Below are 11,190 nucleotides of genomic sequence, written 5' to 3' on the forward strand. Positions count from 1 at the left end.
AGGATCGATGGTCAATCAATTCAACCCAAACCCTTGAGCCAGAATTCGGTAAGACTGATTTTCTCTTGTTTGTTTAGTTTGATATTCTTTTAATTTTAGTTATTTAATATTCCCACACAATTACTTTACCCATTCGGCTAAGAGATTACTGATTTGCTCCCTGTGAGATTCGACCTATAACCACTTTTTCTGCAAATATTTTATTATGGGACTAGTACTACTTTTGAGGGCTTTGACAGACCCGTCAGTGCCTGTGCCAGCCCGCCAGGTCGCGCCTGAGTCAGGCTGCTAAGTCACACATGGGCTATGCCACTAGGTCAGCGCCTATGCCTGGCCACTAGTTCGATGCTTGTGCCAGGCCGCCAAGTCACGCTAGGGTCAAACCGCCAGTTCACGCCTATGCTAGGCCGCCAATTCGCGCCTGGGCCAGGCTGCCAGTTTGCGCCTGGGCCAGGCCACCTGGTCGGCGCCTGTGCCAGGCTTCCAGCTCGCACCAAGGCCAAGCCGCTAGTTCGCACCTGGGCCATGCCGCCATGTGGGACACCATCAACTTGGTGAAGGCAAGTTGTTGCCTAAGTGGTTCCGGGTGTCGCCTAATTGTTTCGAGTTGCCATGTATCACAATATCATTGGAGGGCCAAATCTACCCTTATCAATTGGTTTCCGCAGTTCCTCTCAATGAGGAGGGAGCTCAGGCAAGTGACAATTGGACACTTTCCTTCTAGGACATCGAAGCTGAAAACCGTTGGAGAGTCTTTGACTGAGGAAGAGAGGGCTGTGTGTTTGCTCGAATCGTACCGGGACATGGACAAGGAGGTAGAGGATTTTGAAATCTTCCTTCAGGTGTGTACTATTATAGGATCTGCAGCTTGAATGTGTAACCATTGAATTTGAATTCATTTTTTTATGTAGTTTATGGTTTTGGGTTGAGAAATTGGTATTGGGATTAAGGATTTTAAGTAGGGTGAGCAAATCATATCGTTACAGGTCTATTTGAAACTGCAATTGCATGTTAATGCTAGAATTGGTAGTGGAGCAAAGATTCTGACTACATTTCTGAAGGCTTCTATGAAGACATTGCTTCACACCATCAGTAGATTTGAGAAAACGTCCTATGATGTTCATATAAACAACTACTTAGCAAAAAATCAGTTCTTGAAGAGATACCTTCCTATAGATCCTTCCACTAATGATCTCTTTGAGATTATAAAAGATGGTGTTCTTCTATGGTGATTTCCCTGTTAAGCCCTTTTCTTTAATTTGAATTTGGAGATGAGAAAAACTTTGGAAGCCAAAAGGTGTCTTTTTCCCATTGATACCTTATGATATTTATATACAAACGATGGAGTTCCTTGCTCCCCAAAACATTCTAAAAACAAATTCCTAATCCAAAAAACTTCCTAACAGATCCAGGACTCTCTTTATAACATACAGATCCGGGACTCTCACGAGTCTTATCTCCGTCCAATACTCCCCCTCAAGGTGGTGCATGAGGATTGCAAATGCCCAACTTGGGAAGGAAAGAATCAAACTGTTTTTGTCTAAGAGCCTTGGGGAAAATGTCGGCAAGTTGTTCACTGTTACATACATAGGCAGGTGCAATAGTGTCGGCTTGGAGCTCATTGTGAATGAAATGACAATCAACTTCAACATGTTTGGTTCACTCATGGAAAACAGAGTTCACGGCAATGTGCAGAGCAGCTTGATTGTCACAAAACAAGTGTATAGGCTGAGGATGAGATATACCCAAAGACGATAGCAGACCTTTTAGCTAGTTCAACTCACAACTGGTAGTAGCCATTGACTAGTATTCAGCCTCGGTAAAGGAATGGGAGACAGTATGTTGTTTCTTAGTCTTCCAGGAGATGGGAGAATGTCCTAACATGACAAAATACCCAGTAAGAGAGTGACGAGTTAGAGGACAACTTGCTCAGTCGGAATCACAATAGGCATACAATAGTAGATCACTATCAGAGCACAAAAATATTCCTTGACTAGGACATCCTTTCAAATAATGAACCACACGTAATGCCGCATCCCAATGATCAACACAAGGACACTACATAAATTGAGCTAGGACATGGATGCAATAACTGAGCTCCGGCCGTGTAATGGTTAAATAAATCAACCGGCCCACAAGACGTTGATATCGTTCAGTTTCTGTAATAAGCCAGTTTCTGTAATAATATCAAGTGAATATTTCCTTTGGCAAAGAATTATCCCCGATGATCTGCGAGTCACTTCGATGCCAAAAAAATATTTAAGAACACCCAAGTCCTTCATGTGAAAACACCGATTCATATACTATTTAAATTTGTGTATGAACTCCGGGTTATTCCCACCAACGATTAAGTCATCAACATAAACCAGGACGTACAAGACAAGCCCATTCTTGTGATATGTAAATAAGGAATAATTGGAATAGGACTATTCAAACCCAAAAGTTTTCAAGGCAGCACCTAACTTAGAGAACCGGTTTCGGGGGGCTTGCCGCAGACTATACAAAGATTTCTGGAGTTTTCATACCTTTCTAGTCCCGAAGGCCGAAAAACCTGGACATCCATCTGATGCAATTCCCAATGTTGGGCCGCAACACCTACTAAGAAGGTTCAAACTTTGACCACTTTAGCCATAGGGGCAAAGGTCTCATTGTAATCAAGACCTTCAACTTGAGTGTTTCCCAGGACTACCAACTGTGCTTTAAATCTTTCAATGGATCCATCAGAGTTGTACTTGATTTTGTAGACTCATTTACACTCGATTGCCTTTTTTCCAGGTGGGAGGTCTTCCAAGGTCCATGTCCCATTGTCTTCTAAAGCCTGTACCTCTTGGCGCATAGCCTCACACCACCGAGCATCAGTCATTGCCTCAGAGAAGTGAGTAGGTTCTCGGCCTGCAGTAACAGTTGCCAAGAAATGTTTCTGTTTCACAGAAAAATTATCATACGTCACATAATGAGTTATGGGATAAGGAGTACCTGAGGACTGAGATGATGTGGGAGAAATAGCGGAGGGGTCTAAATGATGAGCAGAGTGTGTGACAAAGTCCTATAAATAGCTGGGGGCCACTTTTCTCGATGTCTGCAGCCTAATAACTCCATGGTGGGCTGAGGAGTAGCTGGAGTTTCATTATTTCTACAATCTGTATGGCCCCTTGTCTCATCAAGAGGACCTGCCTCCTCATCATTACCCATGTTCTGATGTTCTTCTTCATTGATCGTGTCGCTCCCCCTGACTTCTATATGAGGTGACTTTGATACCATGTCAGGAGGAGTGGCCCAAGGCAAGCCAACATTTTCTTTGGCTACGGGAGGACTAGTTACTAAGGGTTGATATTCTGGAGTGGCAAAGGGAAATTTGGCCTCACTGAACACCAGGTCACGTGAGATGAAGTAATCACCAGACTCAAGATCGTATAATTTACATCCCTTTTTCCCAAAAGGATACCCAACAAAGACACATTTCCTACTCCTAGTGGCAAATTTGTCACGGTCCCAAGTATGCAAAAAACACAAGCAACCAAAAACTCTAAGATGTTTATAAGGACTTTGTTCAAACAATATCTCGTAAGGTGTTTTACCACCAAGAAGGGTCAAAGGTGTTTAGTTAATCAAGTACCCTGCAGTCAAAACACACTCACCCCAGAAATTGATCGATAGATGTGCTTAAAACCTGAGTGCTCTGACCACATTCAAGATATGATGATGCTTTCTCTCCACACGACCATTTTGTTGTGGTGTTCCAACATAGGAAGTCTGAAATAGAATCCCTTGCCCATCAAAATATGATTTCAAGGATTTAAACTCCGTTCCATTATCACTTCTCACCACCTTAACCTTCTTATTAAATTGTCGTTCAATCATTGCCCATAAATTTTTGAGTGTTCGACCAACTTCACCTTTTTTAGCCAGCAAATAAATCCAAATTGTTCGAGAATAATCATCAACAATTGTTAGAAAATATACAGCACCGCAAGATGTAGGTACTCTATAAGCATTCCATAAGTCGCAATGAATCAATGCAAAACAATCGGTTGTTTTATTGCCGCTTTGTATAAAAACATCTCTATTTTGCTTTACCTTCAAACAAACATCATAGGTTTTGTTCTTACTATTTGATAAGAAGGGTGTCCCAATCTCCGATGCCACAAATCACATGATCCAATTCCATCCGTCTTGTAAGCACGAACCGGCGCCACACCCTTGAAGACATAGACCCCATCAAGTTGTTCACCTGCACCGATTAGAGTCTTTGAGATGCGGTCCTATATCATAAACAACTTATTAGTAAACGTCACAATATAATCTGTGTCACGAAGTAACCGACCTACTGACAATAAATTACAATTAAGTTTTGGGACATATAATACATGCAGCAATTTAAAATTATTTCCAAGTTCAATAGTGCCTTCTTTCACGGTCTCGGTGTGCACACCGTAGGGTAAGCTAACAGGACAAGGTGCAACATGATAGGTGTCGACGAGCACATTTAAATTCCCTGTCATGTGATGTGACACCATAGAGTCAACAATCCATTCAGTGGAGTAATTCTTACCAGAGAGTTTTTCATTAGTCCTAGTTTTGTAATAATTAAGCATGCTTACAAGAGTCTGCCATTGCTCGTCATTAAGCCCATTTAGTCCAGTCCTGTCTTCGTCAGTCACAACTGCATTAGCAGCAACCTCATGCCTCGCTGATGACTAAGCAGTATGAGCCTTTGTCGTACCTCGGCCACATCCGCCAAAGGGTCCAACAGACTTACTCGAGTGATAGCTATGATTATAACCCTAGCAAGTGCACTAGTTATCAAGTAGTATAAAAATATCATTCCCATGAAGATTTAACAAAATAAGTATTATAACTACAACCTCTCTTAATTATTTGGACAATCGAATTTCAAATTTGAAAATAAGAACAAATGAAAAAAACTAAAACAGGAAAACAAGAGTAGAAGTAACAATGCTGAAGTATGTAACGATTGGTTGAATTCGCTAGGGCTTGCGGTCCACCTAACCATTCCAATGATTATTAATGGATGAGATTATCCAAGATAATTTGTCATTCTCATAAGCTGAAGTCTTTCCAATTTTATTTAATATTCTCTCTCGAGATATACTAAAACTACTTCTATCAGGTAACCCCTCGATCTCTCGACTAGAGTTCTCAAGATAGAAGCGCATTAAGTCCAAGGAAAAACTATTACCCTATGTATCATTCAATTCACACCATGAATTATGTGGTCAGCTATGTGAATTCCTCTCTCGATTCATTCACATTCGACTGATCAATTAAGAGATGGTCACTCCTAATAGCATTAAGCAAAATAATTCATAGACTATATGGAAATCATGATCTTGAATAAATCAGAATAAAAATATATTCATTGATATGATTAGGCTTTCCACAACCCTAACTACAAATAAATTAGTTCATACTAGCAAAAAATAAAATAAACAAGAGGAAAGAAAAAACTCATGGTTTCGCCCTTGAAGTTAAGATCTCCTCTTCTCCTTGCCGTCACCTTCTTCTTGCAGTCTTCTTGCTTGATAGTTGGATTGCTCCTCTACTTCTTGTTGCCTCTCTAGTCTGCCCCTACCCCTTTATATAACTTAAGGGGAGGGTGAGGTCTCCTACTCTTTCTTGAAGTTAATCTCTCAAAAATAGAAAGTCCTATTCTAATCCTACTCTTATTTCCTTATCTAATGAATTCAATCTCTTTATCTTTATGGGATTACATCATAAATTTAGATCTAATAAGACTCTTCTCAGTTTCTTGTTCTTGGATTCGTATTAGACCTCCTCTACGAATTGGGCTGCTACCAGGCTTTTCTGCAAGTTGGGCTTAAGCTGTGGATTGGGCCTTCTTGTAAATTTTCCCCAACTTCGGGACTAGATTTAACTTTGATGTAGGCCGAATCTGTTAGACAATTTTGTATGCCCTTAGCTTCAATCAAAATTGATGTACTTTATGAGTTTATTGCAAATGAATAAAAGTACATATTTGATTCATGTTCCCTTGGTATGTTTCTGTGTAATACCCTTAAACTGGACACTTATTGAGACTCGTGTTAGTTTAGAATGTTCACAGCCAGTGGGTCGGTCTGGGGAGACCTATCCTGACAAGGCTGACACTGTGGTGCCACCAAGTCGGTTGGGGTGGCTTGTCTCAGCTACCGGGGTGAGACCCTAAGCACATACAGTGTGGGATTAATTGAATCTTTGAACTGGACCAGATTTCCAGTATTGCCCTGGACCTTGGAGATTGATGGGCAAAACTGGAAAGTTACACCCGACCCCTAGACTCGATTATGATACTGCACTAGGTGTCGGATCGGGCTGTCTTTGATGTACCAATCAATGAGATCCTTAGCGGGGGTCAAAACCTGGGTATGTTGGGACAATCCGAGAATTCATCTGAGTGGGTGATCATAGTGACAGGATCAGCCCCTTTGTCGGACAAAGGTAATGATCGGGGATGCACTCTCACTGATGGAAACCAAGACTGCCGGCAGCCGATTTCAACCGTTGAAATTTGTTTTGCAAAATATATTTTATATGAGATATAAAAGTATATATATTATGGTTTCTAAAATGTTTGCAAAAGGGTTTTAATTCCCGGGATCCATATAAGTGGAGAGTGCAAGACTATTCCTTGCAGCCGAGAGAGAGGTCCTCTCTTGTCGGGCAGTGTATGATCATTATGGGCTGAGAGGATAAGTGTAAGACCATTGAGAATAATACCTGATGGGCTAATCTTGCATCTGCCCACAGTCCCTGGGTGTTACAAGGTGGCTTGGCCCAGGGACCACTTAGGGTAAGTGTTGGGCCCATAGAGCCCATTCGATGGGTTTCAGGGGGTGCACTGTCTTAACAGTGTATTCGACCAGGCCTTGTAACAAAGGCTGGGCCGAACCCATGTGGTTGATGTGTAGATCAATGCTTGGGTCCCACGCCAAACAAGGAAGCCCAACTGGGCAGCAGTTAGGAAGGTTAAGTGAGCACATAAGCTTAATGGGCCTAAAGCCCATTTTGAACTGGGCTATTAATTTAGTTAATTAAAGGGGCGAATTCTGAGATGGATTAGCAGTTAGGATAGGGTCTTCATCCTATCCACTTAGAGAGTCCAGATCTGAATGTGATTCAGATCTAGAAACCTCCTAATAAGATTAGGATAAAGCTAATCTAATCTGCAGATAAGATAAGGGTTTATCCTTATCACTAGAAAAGAAGGCTGATCCAAATATGATTTGGATAAGCACCTCCTAATGGGATTAGGAGCTGATCTTTTCAAGTTAACAAAAGGAAAGAGGGGGCGGCAGCCTTCAGAGAGAGAACAAGAAATACATTAGATCCTCTTTAGTGCTGAAATCAAGAAGAGAGAATTCTGCACCCTGCGAATACTCTCTTGCCGCCTCCCTGCTCTTGCCGCCCTGTTTCCCAGTTCGATCTCCAACTGTGGGAGAAGTCAAGATCGGATCTTGACATCAATTCTTTGAGAAAGAATTGAAAAGGAAGCTGTGCTCATGTTCCATCCTGCTGTTTCTTGCGAAGGACAGAGTTCTTGGGGAAGAACACTACTGATTCTGCTCCATCCTGCACTGCGCCATCTTCAGTGGGAGCAGTCTTTGGATCCTTCCTTGGGTGTGAACACCTTCATTGGGAGATATTGCTTCTCCGTATCAGGTATCATTCTCTCCCATTCCTTTTGGTTCAGATCTGGTTCAGTTTAAGGTTCAAGATTTATCCTTGAAAATGTGATTTTCTAAATAGGGAATGTGATTCCCAGTTGAAGGGAGAGAAAAATTTTTAAAATTCACCCCTTATTCCGCAATCTTTGGGCGTCCATGTGATGGATCTCTCAACCCTTCAGAATCTGCGAAATCCTAAAACATGAAAGTTGTGGCTTTTTCTCTTTTCTATCTAGTGGGTCTTGAATCAACCCAATCGGAATTCGGATACGCGAGTTAGGCCCAGATTACTGAATGGTGCCGAAACTGTGAAAAATCATCCGATTTGCCTTTCTTTGCTCCTGATGCCTTCTTTCATGCCCTGAACCGAAATACAAGAAATATGAGTCCAATTAAGTACTAATTAAGTATGCAAGACAGAATACTTGGGGATAAAAATATGATAAATTTTATTCTCATCATTGAGCTCTCACCGTTCCTGTTATTGTTGGGAGCCATGGTGATCGATCAGCAAGACTTGTCAGTAATAATATCGAGTTCTTAAAGAAAGAAAAATAAACATGGCCCACAAACAAGCAGATCACTGTTGTAGTCCTTGATTATCCTCTGAATCATCGACTGGCAGGGATGAACTTGGAGTTTCGACTTCTGATGCTGCTGACTATTGTGACTCGTGCAATGTTCCGATCCTTCAGAAAAGGAAAGGGAATTACTGTTTGGAATCGCCTCGATTGGAAGAAAATTGATGCTTCGATGGCTACTGAATGAGTACGGAACGTACAATGTTGAGTATCCTCCAAAGGTTTCCCATTGGAAATCTTAATTAGTAAAATGAATGGTAGAATCAGCGCGAAAAGAGAGAGAGAGAGAGAGAACAAGTAGTAGAACAGCTTCAGCACTCAATAGGCCTCGACGATGAAAATATAAATGACCTGGTATTTTTTGTTTAATTGCAATAACTCCCTTCCTCACTCCCAGAGTCAGATACGCGTAGAATGTCATTGTTCAGTTCTAAGGTGGAAAGCAAACATTATCAACGGCTATGATGAAAGGGAAATCAACGATGTAGATGCAGCAACATCGCCTCCACTCCAACGATTCATCATCAATTCATCATTCAAGAATGAAAGAAAACTATAGAGTGAAGGAGAGATGGTAGAAGCAAATCAAACCCTCTTGGACTATGCTTGTCCAACAATTGATGGGGTGACATCCAACATTTACAAGCCCATCATTCAAGCCAATAATTTTGAAATCAAGCCTATAATAATTCAGATGATCCAGACAAGTATTCAGTTTAGTCGGTTGCCAAGTGATGACCCTAATGCACACACTGTTAACTTCCTAGAAATATGTGATACATTTAAACACAATGGAGTTAGTGATGATGCTATTAGGCTTAGATTATTTTCTTTTTCATTGCGTGATAGAGCTAAAGATTGGCTTAACTCACTCCCTGCAGAAAGTATCACCACTTGGAATGATCTAACCTATAAATTTTTGGCTAAATATTTCCCCCCCTCCAAAATAGAAAAATTAATTAATGTTATTACTACTTTTGCTCAATTTGAGAGGGAATCCTTGTATGAAGCATGGGAACGATTCAAGGAGATGCTTAGGAAGTGTCCTCACCATAGGATACCAATTTGGCATCAAATTCAGACTTTCTATAATGGTATTACTCCCTCTAATCGATCTATTATTGATGCAGCTGCAAGTGTCACAATCATGAGAAAAACATCGAAGGAAGCTTATGACCTAGTAGAGGACATGGTGTCAAACAGCTACCAATGGAACAATGACCGAACCAATCAGAGCGGAGTACACTACATTGATTCCTTTGCTGCCTTATCTGCACAAATTGCTAATCTGAATAAGAAACTTGATACTTTTCATATTGTAGCCATTAATACATCATCTAGCATCTCATGCGATTTATGTCGTCAAATAGGACATATAAATTCTAATTGTCAATTAAGCAGTCCTTTTATTTCCCATGAGAATGCTTATTTTATCTCTCATGCTGGCAGGCCGAATTTCAATCCCTATTCAAATACATACAACCCAGGGTGGAGGAATCATCCAAACTTTTCATGGAGCAATAATCAACAAAAGGCACCCATGGGATTCCAACAACAGCTGCCCCCACAAGAAAAAAAGAATAATCTGGAGGAGATGATTTTTAAGTTCATCAATACTGCTGAAGCAAAATTCCAAAGCCATGAAGCATCGATTAGAAACCTAGAAGTTCAAGTGGGGTAGATTGTAAATCTGTTGTCGGAATGAAAAGAGGGACAGCTACCCAGCAACACGAAGAAGAATCCTAGAGAGCAAGTAAATGCCATAACCTTAAGAAGTGGGAAGACAGTTGGCGAAATCCAGAAAGATGATAAGAAAGCTGATGTGGCTGATTTGCAAAAGGAGGATGAGGGAAGTACACCTAAACTGAATTTAGATGCAATTAAACTCCCTATCCTCTACCCTGGAAGGATTTTGATGGCTAACTTAGATAGACAATTTGAGAAATTTTTAGAAGTTTTCAAAAAAATACATATTAACCTCCCCCTTCTTGATTTATTGTCACATATACCAAAATATGTCAAATTCCTGAAGGATGTGATGTCGAAAAAAAGGAAATGGGAGGACGATGAGATGGTGAAGTTAAACGAAGAGTGCTCAGCCATTCTTCAAAAGAAATTGCCCTAAAAGCTTAAGGATATATGGAGTTTTTCTATACCTTGCACCATAGGGAATACTGAATTTGAAAAAGCTTTATGTGATTTAGGTGCCAATATAAATTTAATGCCTTATTCTATTTTTGAAAAACTTAGACTGCATGAGCTAACATCTACAACTATTATCCTGCAATTAGCTTACCGAAGCATTAAATATCCTAGGGGAATAGTAGAAGATGTTTTAGTCAAAGTAGGTAATTTCATCATTCCTGCTGATTTCATTGTGTTGGATATGGAGGAAGATAAGACAATGTCGTTGATTCTAGAGAGACCCTTTCTTGCTACGGGTAATGCTTTAATTGATGTGAAAGAAGGTCTACTTACTCTTAGAATCAATGGTGAAGAAGTGGTGTTTAATGTATTTAAAACCATGAAATGTCCCAACACAATTGAATATGAAATACATGCAATTGATTGCATTGATGTTTGGGCAGCTGAAGTAGATAATTCCAAATCAGAAGACACGCTGAAAGTTGCACTTAACAATAGTCCTAATCAATTTTAACAAGAAGAGCAGAAGTTTGTACTGAAATCAGAACTATGAAATTCGACTTCTGAGCTAGACTCTTTTGAAATTGCAACTCATAATGCATCTTTTATTAGTTTACCTCCATCTCACACAAAACTCCTCCCATATATTGTGCAGGCCCCTATTCCAGGTTTAAACCCATCCATGAAGAATGAGAGGGGTAAACATCAGAAATTAAAAACCAGGTGGAGCGGACCCTTTGAAGTGGCTAGGGTATTCCCTCTTGGAGCAATTGAACTGC

At 40.6% G+C, this 11,190-nt stretch overlaps 1 non-coding gene across 1 annotated transcript; it reads right to left on the minus strand.

The window, feature by feature from the left end:
* Positions 1 to 9,218: 9,218 nt before the first annotated feature.
* LOC148876890 (small nucleolar RNA R71) lies at positions 9,219 to 9,325 on the minus strand. The gene has a single exon (XR_016106085.1). It is a non-coding gene; the product is annotated as a small nucleolar RNA R71 (small nucleolar RNA).
* Positions 9,326 to 11,190: the final 1,865 nt, after the last annotated feature.

This window comes from Nelumbo lutea, chromosome 1, assembly GCF_056320005.1.
Source record: "Nelumbo lutea isolate HS-2025 chromosome 1, American lotus-T2T, whole genome shotgun sequence".
In the NCBI taxonomy this organism is placed as follows: Eukaryota; Viridiplantae; Streptophyta; class Magnoliopsida; order Proteales; family Nelumbonaceae; genus Nelumbo; species Nelumbo lutea.